The sequence below is a fragment of the Pleuronectes platessa genome, chromosome 12, assembly GCF_947347685.1.
Source record: "Pleuronectes platessa chromosome 12, fPlePla1.1, whole genome shotgun sequence".
Classification (NCBI taxonomy): domain Eukaryota; kingdom Metazoa; phylum Chordata; class Actinopteri; order Pleuronectiformes; family Pleuronectidae; genus Pleuronectes; species Pleuronectes platessa.
In genome coordinates, this window is record NC_070637.1 from 17,627,865 (window position 1) to 17,643,042 (window position 15,178).

Here is a 15,178-nt window from a genome sequence, read left to right on the forward strand (position 1 = left end):
GTGGTATTATTCTTTATATGTACAGGAAGCTAACTGGTTCTCCCTATTCAGTTTTATGTTCTGTGGGCTGAACAGCAGCGTGTTGACAGATGGGCACAAAAGTGTTGCATTTTATGCTGTTTCCACACAGGTCAACATCAAGGTTATTGAGCCCATAGACGAAGCAATTTTTTGCAGGCAGTTAATTAAAGCGTCAAACTTCCCTGTTTACATCAGAAAACAAACACGTGAAAATAGCAATGCAAAGTCATTTCTATTCAGACGGGGTGATTATATGCGTGTCGGAGCTGTATGCACTCTAATAGACTGATAAGCACTCTCAGTGCCAGTGTGTTGCAACATTTATGACGGTGCACGGCTCAGTTATTCAAAACTGAAGACTCTTTACAAATTCAGGTCAGGCACGGTACAGCAAATGTTATCTGATGGTGTAGAGAGCAACTCACAACGGCTTTGGCTCACAGTGTCCAACGTGTACTGTACCTAGAAAGTGCTCAGCTCTGGTCTGGGAAATTGCATAAAGTCTAATCTAGCAAAATGTTTGGGCCAATTTCCCCAGCCCAAGCGATAATTATTCTAAAGGTCAGAAATCCATCACCCAAGATCCTCGTACAGTTACAAGGCTGCTCTCCGTCTTTGAGCAAGACAAACTGGGTTGTTTGTCGAGCAGCTAGTGTTCGCTTCACTGACCAGCATAATGGAGACTGACAGGACACGAGGGAGGATGAGGGCAGATGATTTAAGAATTTGATTAAGAATTACACTCATATGCACCAATAAGTGAGTACAATCAACTGATACATGCTTGTGTTTCCAAGTCGATGTTATACATTGAGGATCTAACGCTCTGCTTCTTTCCCTTTAGGTCTGTGTGAATTTGACTGAAGGGCAGGATGCGGTGTGATCGCTGGAACTCAAATCAGGTATTTCTCTCTTAAATTTGTGTCTTTTTTGGTTGTATTTGCAACTTGTAAAATATGAATTTGTTGTGTTTCCGTTGCATGCATGCACATGTGCATTAGAGTCTTTTGCATGTTCCACTCTGCCAGTCAGTTCTTGCTGGGTTTTTCGCTCTTCTGGACAAGAGTGGGACATCTCTGAGACATACTGAATCAGACAGGATGGACCTTTGAGGTTTTTAAAGCCTTGCATTGCTATGTTTTATTGATGAGCCTAAGATGATTTGCCTTGACATTTGCTGATGCTCTCCGTATGAAGAAAATCTCTTGCATTCATAAAACTGCCTGTCCAGGGTCTAGCTGATAAATATTTGAGGGGTGTTGACCATTCCTTAGATAGTCACTGTCCATGACCCAAATTGGGTTGTCCTCCGGGTGTAATATGAACGTTTTAGGGATTACCAAGGCTCACGGTAGGACTGTAAATCATGAAAAGACTCTCAAACTCATTTAAACCAACAGACACGTGAGCTGCAGTGACTCAACCATACAGCCCCGGCACCAAAATAAGCTGAGAGAGGCTAAGAGCTACGTGGACCTGCATACTATGGAGATAATGTCCAGTAGAGTGCACGGCGAAGGCCACATCACAGGGATTTCTTTCCCCCCGCTATTGTCAAAAATGATGGCACATCCAACCGTATGTACGACTCTTTGAATTGACAAGCCCTTGACCCAAGAGCGAAGCGCACAGATTCTCAGTCCACGTTCTGAGTGACAGTTCCAGACTTAGTGTGTGAACTGAGGAACCAGGAGGAAAGAGAAGATGGGATTGAAGAGGCAGTGGTGCAGGAAGTGTGGCATGTACCGCTACATAGAGGAAATACACTGTGTGTGTGTATGTGTGTATGTGTGTGGAGACATAGCTGATGGGGTTCAGGTGCTTATACTCGTACAGTAAATGACATAGTCACTCAAACACGCTGACAGATATTTGTGTCACATGGAGCTACAGCGGGGCTTCAGCTCAGAGATTAGACATGCGTTGCAACAGTATAAAAGTAAAAGCAAGTCAAATCACAGATGAGGTTTTTCTCTGTGGTTTAGGCGCAATGGTCTTAATCTGAGGAATCTCTCCCTACATCATAGTATTGATGGAGAAGACACTATTCATTTCCGAGCAACAGATGGCTTCATCCTGTTCATCTCGTTCCTAATCACATTTGTCATTGTTGTCTTTCGACACAGCCCCTGCCTCTTCGTGGGATTTGTATCCGAATGGAAGAGAAAGCAAAGCGTGCCGCTGAGACACAATCCAATGCAGCGCCATTCTACTGCTTTACTATAACACTAATATAATCTCCCTTCTCATTCAAGCCCTGAATGCATCTCCTTTGAAAAAACATTGATCATCGCAGTTGCCTCTGCCTCGCATTTCCTTAATGGGATGTTTTAAAACCGGTGGCATTTTTATGGCTGTTATCTCAGCAATGGAAAGGGGCTGGGATGTGTGACCATGTGGCCTTCTTATTGTGTGTTTGTGTGTGTGTGTGTGTGTGTCTTTGCGTTTGGCTCCATCACACTCGACAAAGTTGACCTGCAGTTCACCTGGACGTCGCTTTGAACAGGTTCAGGAAACATACGACTCAAGTGTTGCAGAGAGCACACGGCAGGGAGAAATTATTCATGACGCCTTTGTGTTGGTGTGTGTGTGTTTGTTTCAGAAATGTCTCTCGGTGCTCGGGGAGTGTTCCAGCTCAGGTTTTATTCTGTGTTGCTTGTTCATGTCACCGTGAAGCAGCCTTTTGTCTAACATTTAAATTGTTCTGAAATTTTGGTGGTGGAAAGAGGCTTGTAACTCTTTTAGGAACCAGATGTTAACACAGAAAGGCCCTGGCAAAGCTGAGACTTGAACCAGGAACTTTTAGTTCAAAACACTTTATTGAATTCATAAATACTTAAATTTGATTCTTTTTCTTCTGACATCTTCATCTTCATCATCTAGTATTGGTCAGGCTCTAAAGTACCATCTTCCAGCTGGTGCTACTTGATTGGTCAGTAACAAAGAAGAAAATGAAGAGTAGGAAGCACAGGATTTGACAAGTAGTAAAATGGAGCTCTCGTCTCATAGCTATGATTAGGGCCAGCTTCTAATGCACTCCATTTGCTGTTGGTCTGACAGCTGTCTGTCTCCAGTCTTCTTCAGCCCCCAGTGGAATCTAGATGCTGCCGCTGTGGAGTTCTTTAGAGCGGACCCACTCTACCACCTCCGATTCCAATCTCTGTCACATCACCTCTGTCTGATGCCTGCGTGAAAGGTGTTTATAAGCGTCTGAAATTGCATATTCTTCATCACACACATTTAAAGTCAGAAAACGGGAACGTGTGCACAGAAATGAAGCTGCAGCTGCCTAGCGGGCTGTTTGCAGGTGGAAATGATAGAATGATTTGATAGATGCGGTGTGTGCTTCTGAGAGGCACAGCTATTACGCTGGTGGACATAAAAAATGGCCCAAATAATGTCGGGAGAGTGAACAATGTAAGTCAAGCACGTTTGTCCGAATTCACTGAATCTATTCTTTTGATTTGTCCGGGGCCTTTTCAATTGACGTTCTTTTTGTCATGTGTTCTATATGAACACTAATCGTGAGTCAGATGTCGCCGTGATGATACAGAGCACCCTGGTCAAGGGCATGTTTCAGTGGAGGCTTTATAATTTTTGTTCTCTATCCCATCGTTTTCTCGAGCAGCTGTTACTTCTTTATCTCCCCCCCATCTCAGTCTTATCTCCCAGTTGCATCTACGCTCTTTATCTCCTGCATCTTATCGGTGGTGCCAGACACAGGCAGTGGCAATCCTAACTAGAGGGAGAGATAAAGAGGGAACAGGGCACACAGAATTAGAGATGGGGGGGGGGAGGAATGGAGAATAATGGGTTGTAAAAGAGTAAGAAAAGAGAGGTTTCTGTCTAAGCCATTAAGCTCTGTAATGTATGTTTAAAAAAGTGAGGTTGGTTTTGTTTTTGTTGTTCAGTCACCCTGTTTACAGCAAAACAGCCTGAAACTGAATCTGTAATTGTAAAATCTATTAAGGGTATTTAGAAAATAAATTAAATTTTCTTTTTTATTATAGAAAGCCAAAAAGAGTAGTAACCAAAGCTTACAGAGGTTATTTTTTCACCCATGTCTGTTTGTTTGTTAGAAAAATTGCATAAAAACAATTGGTGGAAGGCTGCAGCTTGGGTCAGGGCAGCAGCCTTAAAATGTTGGTGCTGATCCAGATCAGGGGGTGGATACATAGAGTTTGAGTTTAAAAATCTTGCATTGGGTTTGATATCTATGAGGGCAGCTTGACTGAATTTAAGAAAACTTCTGGGCCTTGGCCGAGGAATGAACTCTACTTAGTTCCATTCTAGTTGGTTAATGTATGCAAAACCACTAAACAGACTTTCACCAAACATAGTGGAGGGATGGGGCCTGGGAAGAAACCATTTAATTTTTAATGTTGATTTAAGGGGCCGCCGACCCATGATTTTTTCACATTTTGTAAAAACCTGACATATTTTGTGGACCTAACATCTTTGTTAGGTCCACAAAATAGTCTACTTACTTTTTTTTTTGCGAAGCTATTTAATCCTGTATTTCCCTTGAGCAGTTACACAAAGTTAAGAGTCAAACATATATAGGTTACATTCTTATTCACTGTTTTATATGTTTAGTAAAAAATAACTTCCCTTTAAATAAAAACGAGGAAAATCACGATGAGGCTTGTTCAGGCTAGGCTGCGGAAAGAGCTCTACGGAGCACCATTGTAGTATTATTACGGTTTTTGCCAGGGCCTTTATCTTGTATATCCCATTGGACAAACAACAATGCATCTCCACTGCATTGTTTTGGGAACCTATCGATTTGCACTTAGTGATAAAAGATTCAATCCCAGCGCTCAACAAACTTCCGAGCTGTACACAAAACACCAATCAGTGTTCTCCCTGAGTACTGGCCTGGGTACTTAATTGATCCTAGTTTGCACCAACTGTCACATTTTGATGGATAATAAGCACTTGATTCGATCCCATCCGAAGTTGAGAGTCTCTATTAGCCAGCTGAAGAAGCCAACAGCTCCTCTAGGTGCTAATGGTCTCTGAAGGTGTGGTTGCCCCTGGTTGTAAAAGTAATAACCTGTGGTATCTATCAAAAGAGCTCTCTCCCAGAGGTTGCCATAGTGCACAGAGTGGAGGAGAAGAAAAGGCAGGACGGGGGTTAAAAAAGAAATCTAAGAGAACATTTTCATTATAGCCCTCAGTGTTGGTTTCTATAGCCTCCGGGATTTGGAGTAACAGATCTGGTGCTAGTGCTGTGGTCCCCCCTGTGTTCCAATTATCAAACCCCTGAAGCTTCTATGCCCATGTGAGCAGCCCAGACACATCATCTCTCACAAGTATCTGCTGTCATACAGCTGTAGGGCAGCGCAATGAAGGAATACCAAAAAAGTATCGCAGAAATACCCATACACTGGCAACTACTTGACTCATTACAAGTAGACATTGATTAAAGCAAGATGTTGTCGGTGTAAAATGCTCTTTCTAACACACTGTTCACTTTCTGTCCAGTTAGTGTCTAACTGAAAAACATAATGAAGATATCGCCATTACGAAACACTGGAAACCATTATGAACCTAAAAGGCAGGTGAACATTGGATGTACATTCACCAAAGACTTCAGATTAGGGCTGCTCGATTATGGAAAAAATCATAATCACGATTATTTTGGACAATATCAAAATCCCGATTATTTAAACGATTATTAATGTGCCCTTATTCTGAAGTCTATGCTTTATTTTTGTAATCACTTCCGGTTCTGGTAAACACAGATGACGGCTGCGTGTCTTATTCCTCCGTGGATATCGTTGCCCGGTTATTCAAACCCTTAATGATGGCAACCCTAAGACTCTATGACCGACTGACCGGCGCGGAGAAATGCTGGTCCGGTGTGACCGGTCTGAACAGCCAGGCGGGAGCGCGCTTGAGAATAGCGGTTCGAGGTGCGGCTGCTACATGGTCTGCTGCTGCCCTCCTGCTTTTCCACTCGCGCTGTTTTTTTCACCGCCGGTCACCACACACACAACTCGCCTCCTTCACTTTACTGCTGTTTGAGAGTGAGAGCCAGTCAGCTGGGCCGCTGAATGCTTTGGGGGAAGGACTGAATTGTGCATGCGCGTTTCTTTTCGAAAAAAATTCCAAATAATCGTTTCAACTCGATTATAGTAGTTTGGAGATCGTTTGACACCATAATCATAGTCATGATTAAATTTCGATTAATCGAGCAGCCCTACTTCAAATGAATGTTAGTGTTGATCCATGAAAATATTTAGCCATTTTAATTCAAAGGGTGATAATATGTCACTATTCTTAACGTCATCTTCCTCTGCTGCTCCTAATTGGCCAAAACGGTAAAAACCAAGAACACAAAGCTTATTGCAAGTTTGAAATCTCAACACATGCACATCTGTTGGGTACGGCTTAGGTAACCGCTGCCTGTGGTGAGTAGTTTAGCTCATGTAGCTTTTTGTTTGTGGTGATTGACCTGATGCACCTTTGCATGACTCTTCATACAGCTGCACCACTTACTGATTTGTCACACCGAAAACCTTTTCGCACCCAGGATGATTTCTCATGCAGAAAACTCAGACAGCAATAAAATATAAATTGACTCGAGGTCCGTGCTATAAATATACTCGCACAGAGGCGGACATCTGTGAGCAGTTTAGACATTTTGCAGAACAACACTATGCACAGTCAACTCACTTGAATAGGACATTGTCAGATTAGCTCTTGGATTTTAAATTCACATCCTCGCATATTTCCTGTTGCGGTAAGGAAGCAGGGAAACACCACAACATGGTGTTATGAACAAACGAGTGGCTATTATTTTTAAATCCACCCCCTGTGCAGACTTAAGCCTGTGGATATTCTGCGCTAAACTGGTGAGTCAGCGGCTCTGCTCTGCCCTCAGAGCACCCTTTTTATTTTGGTTAGAAAAACAGCTGGATATGTTAAATTATGAACGAAGTCTCTTGAGTGTCTCATTTGAATTTTTCTGATAATTGACATTGGTTTTCTTCAAGTACTTGAATCAGATTCCTTTGAAACCACTCGTACACTTCTTCTCTCACACCTGAGTGTTCATTAGAATTGACAGAACAATTAGACAGAATTACCCACACTGATGCTTTTTGTTCTTCTATTATCTCTGAGGTGTAAGACTCTGCTGCTCTTTGTATTGTACGATATCTTTGTGTTTGACCTCATCTCACACACACACACACACACACACACACACACACACACACACACACACACACACACACACACACACACACACACACACACAAACACACCAGCCCCAACCAAGACCTAATTCTGACCCAAACCCTAAAACCAAGTCTTAACCCTGAAACATCCCTTTGAAAAAGTGAACACCGGACAAAATGTCTTCACTTTCCAAAAATGTCCTCACTACGCAAGGTTCATGCTCAATATGTTCTCTACCCATATATAAGTACAAATACACACATCATCACGTTTGTGCAGTTGTCCCTGAAAGGCATTTGCATTGACTTCCATTCATTATTGACAGCCTAAGCAAAACCTTATACCTGATCTCAATTATGATCAATTCATGCCCAACCCTAGTGATGAGGATGACTGGTCCTGACAAGATCAGTGTTGATACTGGAAAAGGTCCTAAAGAGGTTACAAAAATGACCACACACAGACATACACACTGTATTTGGCTTTCTTTGACTTCCCTCTCTCCCTCTTGCTGGGCCCCCCTCTCTGTTCTGACCTCTCAATATCACACACAAGTTGTCACTGCCAAACTATCAATGTCCCCTGACACTTATTCGACTCAGACTCCCTTTGGCAATTCCATTTGCACAGAGCCAATTTCAATTTTTATAGTAGGTCGGTGAGGGCTAGTGTAAAGCCTGCAGTGAGAGTAAGACAGTTGAAGACAGAGTAACAAATGGCCTGGGGGTGGGGGGGGGGGGGGGGGTGTGTGTGTGTGTGTGTGCGCGCGCTTTGTTTGTTTGTTTCCTTAAAATTGTGGCTCACTCAACCATGGAAGTTATGTGACCTCACTTTTTTGTAGTTCAACCTTCTGAACCAAGTATCCAACCCTTTCAGATAAATTCACGAGTACAAATATTGACTTGTCAAGTAAAATATCATGGATGTTTTTATTTTTTATTTCTCAAATCAGCCCTACTTCATAACAACAAACTGTCATACTGCGTGTAAAACGCTTTCTGCACGATGAAATTACCTACAAGACGCTAATAGATGTAATTTTATGTCAATTGAGTTGATATATTTGAACTCTTGTGCTTCATGTGACCTGAAACTAATCAGGGTTGAGAATGAAAGTCACTTCCCTGAGTTAGCAGGTTTTCCGACTAGCCATTTGTCAGCCTCAGGCAGTGTTGGAAAATGCGTGTCACCCAGACACAGCTCCTGTAGAGTAGATGTTGAAATTCCCCTGAGCTGTGATCCTCTCTGCATGTTGTTGTGGACACGCACACGATGGCTCTGGCGTCTCTGGCGATTCCACAACAAGTACAACGCAGCAGCTGTAGTCACTTAAGCGAGTAGTCCTCCTCAAATCTTTTATGAAAGTTGTGTTTTTGTGTTTACCTTCGGGATGTAATGTCGCAGTGCAGACAACATCAAAGAGACTTGCTAACAAGTGCTAGTGAGGAGATGTGGCTGAGCCGGTTCAGCACCATGGACAGCACCAAATACTAAACTCTGACTTGCCTGAAACCCACTCCAACAAAACCAACAAAACCATAGATGGCTTCTGACCTCACACACAGACTCACCATTGAAGTATGGAGTATTACACTTGTTGAAATGTTGGCTGACCTTTTGGTATTTTTTCGCTCTCGGCTGAGGGCCTTGTGTGGAGCGGATATCTAGAATCACAGCAAGAGTTGAAGAAAGTATGGCAAGTGTTTCTGTTCCCAAAGTCATGCTGGTGAATGCAGCAGTCCTGCTCCTTTTTGTGGCTGCCTTACGAAGTCCAGTTCATATGCCTCCAGTAAAAAACACTGGGAGAGGAAGAGCGAGAGTGTGTTATCGCACCCAGCTGCGCTCAACAAGCCCATCACTGGATCTTACTCTCACATATGGGGTCACACATCAGCACATCTGGAACATGTCCTCTCATCTTTCAGCCTCTGGTTCTCTCTGCAGGTTAGATGTTGCAAAGAGAAAGAAGAGGAAAGCCATTTTCCTTTTTTCTTTTGTCTATGATATTATATTGGCAATATGAACCTTTAAAATCACAGAAGAAATGATACACCGCTTACACCCAATTTCTCTTCAATTTGATTTTTTTTTAGCCTCTCCACTCTGTGCAGCCTTAGATCTCTGTGCGTCTACATGTGTGTGTATTCCAGTGCACGTGCATTTCTGTGCGCGTGTCCAAAGTCCCCTGGGATTGCCTACAGAGACCTCACAGGCAGAGGATTTCAGAAGTGAACAGCTGAGTGCATGCACACAGTCCAAGGAAATGACGCTTCAACAAGAGGAATTGTTCAATTTGTCTCCAGTGAAAAGCAAGATTCAAGTTGAAGCATGTGTTCCTGTAGTGCCGCTGTCTCTTGATTTTTCTTTCTCGCAACACTTTTCATATCACTGGGGCTGCATTGATGAGTGAGTTGACAATATGCTTTAATAGTTCACCGTAAACAGCCAAAGCAGTATAAAGTGATTTTAGAGAGAAAGCAGGGAATTGTGTTCATTTTCTGCCCATTCAAGTATGACCACACTCTCTTAGGAACAGAGCCTCTGAATGATTTATTGTTCCATTGATTCAAAAGGCTCCAAAAGAAGCACACTGCACCACCAGTTGACTCAGATGCGAAGGAGGAGTTGCCTCTCCAGATTCATGCTGAGAGCATCATTGTGTACATCTCAGATTTGTGGAGAAAACCGATGGAGCTAAATAATGCCGCAGATGCCATGCAGCCAATTAGAGTGTCTATTCAAGTCTGAAAACATCCAGTTGCTTTTTGAAAACAACTCATAGTAAAACATTTTAATGACCTACCCCAAAACAATTTAATGCATCGGCAGAAATCCACAGGTAAACAAAGCACCCTCCTGTTTCTGCAGCACCAACATGTAAGAAAAGATGGCGTTCATTGAAAATAATTAAACCGTTGCTGCCTGTCGCTGCTGGAAGTTAACATCTGCTCGGGAAAAATCCGTTTCTCGAGCTTTTAAGAAATGACTGAAGGGTGTTGTATTAGTGCAACATCACTAATAGGGAATGATTTTCCCCGAAGAAGACTTGCATGCTTAGTGATTGAAGCCTCGGCTGAATACAAATAAGCAGCATGCATCATACACAGAGGGACCCCAAGGCTCCTCTGGTTGTGCAGAAAAAAAGGCACAAACACTGATACAACTCTGAGCGATCTCATGAGAATACAAGGCACCTCAAAGTCAACTTAACCGCTCCTGGTTAAAAGAATTCTGTGCATGCATAATTAGTTTTAAAGAGGAGAGAGCTATGGGTGTTTTTAGTAGAATTATATATAACTCATCCAACGCAGGCCACAGAAAATGATCCTTTCTGATATTTAACAGATTGTTTCCAGGCTCAGTTTTATATATTTTTTGTCACTATGAGTACCGGAGACTGTATATTAAGATGGAGAACATCACAGCTCCTCTAGAGTGAGGACAAATCATATCGATCGCCCCTTGCCCTTGACCGTCTCCCCCATGTTAGCAGATGGGACATTGACCGAACTAAAGCTTGTTTTCATCACACAAGCAAGATTATTCTGAAACTACTGGAGGGATTACCATGCAACTCGGTGGAAGGATGTGGTGTCGGTCAGAGAAGAACCCATTAAATTTATGACGCGGATCCAGATCAAGGGCACGGATCCAGGACTTTTTTTTTTTTTACTTTCCGTAACATTGTGAGATAAGGCGTTATCACCAATTTCTGCAGGGAATAATTCATGGATCTTGATTGATTTAAGGGGACTGTTGGGCCTTGGCAGAGGTATGTGCTCTACTGCCATTCTAATTATTTTATATATATATATAAATAAATAAATGAGGTGAGACGTCATGATTGACAGCTGAGACTGACTCACAATTGGCCAAGCATGTATATAGATCAGTGCGTCACCCGTATCTGTAAACAATGGAATCCATCTTTATACACAGTCTATGAAAGGTACCACATACTGCGGATAGTAGTAACTGACACCCCAGCTCAGGCACATACATGTACATGCATACGTAAGTTGTGGATAATATGTATAGCTATACACTCAGGGACATCAACCTGATTATGTGCACTGCCAGTTTGAAGTACTATAACTAGGCGGCCTTTTTTGGGTTGCTGAGATGAGACTTTTTACCCCCCCCCCCCGAGAGGAGCATATCCCTTAATCACCCTTCTCTGTAGAGTGTCTTCTCTCCTGCCTGAACCCTGGCCCCTATGATTTCTCTGCAGCAACAGAGACACGATGAGAAGGAGAATTAGCACTGTGGCAGGGGCTGATTATTAGAGAGCTCCTGCTCAAAGCCTGACTCATACCAAAAACAGGCTAGGCCAAGTGGAGGTAGTGATGACTTAACCTGGATTAGCCCCCTGTGTTCATGCAGGGTTAGGAGGCTATTTTTACACAAGTTTGGCTTTTTTATTAGTAATAGACCAAATACGCAATTATCTTGTCTTGCACCCTATTAATTGGTGTAATATATCATTTAAAAATGTGCAGCGTCTCTTTGAAATAACAAATCACCCTGCGGTAATGAAATGGAAAAATGTTTTAAAGGTAGTTGCTCCCACTGCCAATCTCAAACTGCCACGATACGCCCTCTAATGAGTCTATGGTCCTGAATTATACATGGTGAGGAGAAGCTCAGCACATTCATCCAATGGAGACTGTGAGCTTGAGTTCAAAGCTCCAAATGCTCGTAAGTGAACCTACGTATTGAGATTCTTGCTGTTCCCAAAGGTCAGTGAACCACCATTCCACTCAGATTTATACACGTTAATAACTTTGCCCTCAGATAACCTTTCATTGACTCTGCTAATCTCTTTAATGCCAGCCCGCCAACTTCCATCGTTGTTTTTGTTGTTTTCTTTTACATTTTTGCAGTAAGGTTTATCAGGATAAAGCAGAACTCGATATCACTGCTGTTGATTAAATAGTGGACCTGAACTTCAGCCTTTTGTTCATTGTGGAGCTAAAGTGTCTTATTGTCTGTACTACAGCAGATCCACATTGTCAATCCTCTCATGAACATTTACTATAAATACATTATTGCACAAAAACCTGTCACATAGGATACATCTTTTCACTATATAGCCTTACTCTAAAGTATACAGTGATATGCACTGTGCAGCATTCTGCTATATAGATATATCTTTAAAACGAGGTTGAAACCTTTTTATTTTCACCCTTTAATTTACCCTTTTATTGTTATTAATCCCTTTACATCTGTTGTTTTACTCTTTTGTTAATCTTTTATTTTGCTTAAAGATTATTTTTTAACTGCCCTTCCTGATTTTAAATTCTTTTCTTTTTGTTTCAGTGTTGTTTGTCATTTCCCTGTGCAGCTACTCAAATCTACCTCTGTGTATGAAACATGCCTTATAAATAAAACTGCCTTGCTTTTTATGTATGTAATTCATCATAACATCATAGTTCATAACTTGCATATTGATTATGATGGTGGTGTGCTGTATCTAAGCCGTTCCTAGACTTCATGATGTTCCACCTGGAATCTGCTGGAGCCACTTTCCCAGTTTGGGGGTCTCAGCCCCTAGCCCTCTGGTTACCACAGAGACCACTTTACGCTTCACCTTCTACATCTGTTCCAGTTGTTCTCTCAGCCCCTAGCATTTCTCTATCTTCTCGTGCTCCTCTGTAACTGTCAGCTGGGATTGCCCCATCTATCACTACCGCCCTCTTCTGTTCCTTGTCAACCACCACTGTGTCCGCCTGATTAGCCAGCAGCAGTTTGTCAGTCTGGAACTTGAAGTCCCACAGGATCTTATGGCTCTATTGTTCTCCAGCGATGTCGTGTCCCATCGGAACTTGGGTACTTCTAATCCGTACTCAACACTGATGCTCCCGCACACTCTCCCAGCCAGACGCTTTCTGTTTATGCCCTCCCAGCATTTTACACCACATGTAAAAGTTGTATCATAACTTGCATAATAGATTTTGATGATGCATGAATTTTAAGAGCATCATTTTTATTTACATTGATCTTAATGCTTTTCAAGTAAAATTTGAGTTAATTGTCTCTGTTGGTGTCGGTTCTGGTTAAATATCTGAATAGAAACAGACCAGTTGATCATTTGCCACTAAATTAAATCTGCTGTTTGAGAATTGCTTTTTTCTTACTGTCAGAGCAATTGTCTGAAATGTTTCCCTCTGTTGACAAGTCATTTTTGAACTAGACCCTCGGCTGTGTCACCTGCTTAGACGTTCTTTTATTGAATACCCCCGGCAACCTTTAGTCAGGACATTTTCACCAGCGCAGTTAATTAGAGCATATTGATGGAGGGGAAAGAAAAGACCAGCCATTGTTGCAAAGTGACAGGTGAGTCATAGGCAACTGCCGCCTGCGGTATTATTTCTCAGCTAATCTAAGACACCAGACAAATGGATTTGAATCTGGAATAATTGACAACTGACAGTTAACGGTTTTCTGTTAACCATAAAGGAATAGTGAACCCTAAACTGAAGAATCACTCACCACTATGCCGATGGAGGGGTGGGTGAAGTACTTCAGTCCACAAAACACTTTGCGAGTTTCTAGGATAAACAGGATTGCAGCCAAATCCAATACACTTTAAATAAATGACAACTTGTTTTTTAGGATATTAAGGCTAAAATCATGGTGTTAATGACACAGTTTGGAGTCAAATTTGAATGTATGGGCTTACAGACACTTCGATGACATCACAAGAGCAGTAAGGAGGCATTTATTCTTTCTTTTTTACGATTGAAGGAGTTGTCACCATTTACTTCAGTGTTATTGGATTTGGCTGCAATGCTGTTTACCCCAGAAACTCTTACAGTGTTTTGTGGACTCGAACCCTTCACCCATCCCTCCATTGGCATAGTGGTGACCAGATGATGAGTGCATTTTCATTTTTGGGTGAACTATCCCTTTAAGTAGAGAAAGCACAGGTTCACTGTGAGGGGGAAGTGCCATGGCAGTCCTCACACTGTAATACATTATGGATTAGTTTGACCTCCATGACTGGAGGGTTTGGTGACTTGTGTCCTTCCTGTTTATCACAGAGGGAAGTTGTGCCATATGTGAATATGAGGCTGTCCTATGTGTGTGTGTGGGGTGGGGGGGGGGGACTAGACTGGGTCCGGTGCATATATTTTGCAGGTATGAGATGGGTGGGAGGGGCTGCGCTTTATCCAGCTCACCTTTACTGACCGGGAGTAATGGGATTACCCTTGCACGTCATGACCAGAGAGGGCGTGTGTGTGTGTGTGTGTGTCTCTGTGTATATGTTTGTGAGTGTGTGTGTGGTAGAGAGAGAGGGCTGCTCCGTGCACTGAGCTCGTGTCAGACCCAGGATTCAGCCCCTCCGGTGAGGTGTTGCTGTGTGGGGCTCTGGTGCAGCACGGAGCTGATGCTCCCATGTGAGGAGGCTGCCGCTGCCCTTCCACGCAGGATCCGTGGGTCTGTCGCGGCTTCTTTTGTTTATTCCTTCTGGAGCCAAAACATGGTAAGACGTCTTCTGTGGTGTTCTGTCGTCTCAGGCTGTTTTACGCGCATGATTTATCAAATGGGCATTTTACGCACACGCAGATGCCTCCAGGGAGTGATTGTCCTTCTGGCTTTAGAGCAAGACGCTTGCCCATGGGGGGGACGCTTGTATTTCCCCCGTCATATCGTGTCGACTCCCCGCCGTGACAGGAGTGATCCACGGGCAAAGCGCTCACCTCAAGTCTGCTAATCTCTAGGGGGGTGAAGTTTTCAAACACTGCCTGAGCGCATCAGCGTTCACTTTGGATTATCGGAGGATGATATCCAATTAATGCCTGTGGTAGAATAGGCAACGCGGGGTTATTGGTTTGACAGTCTGTGCCGGGGCTCGATGCCGAACCGCCGCTTTTTAACATCTTTTAATGAGCCATTGGTTTATACTAGAGTGATTCTACAGAAATAGTATTTTTCTTCATAAAGACGCGAGTGAGTGCATCAGTTC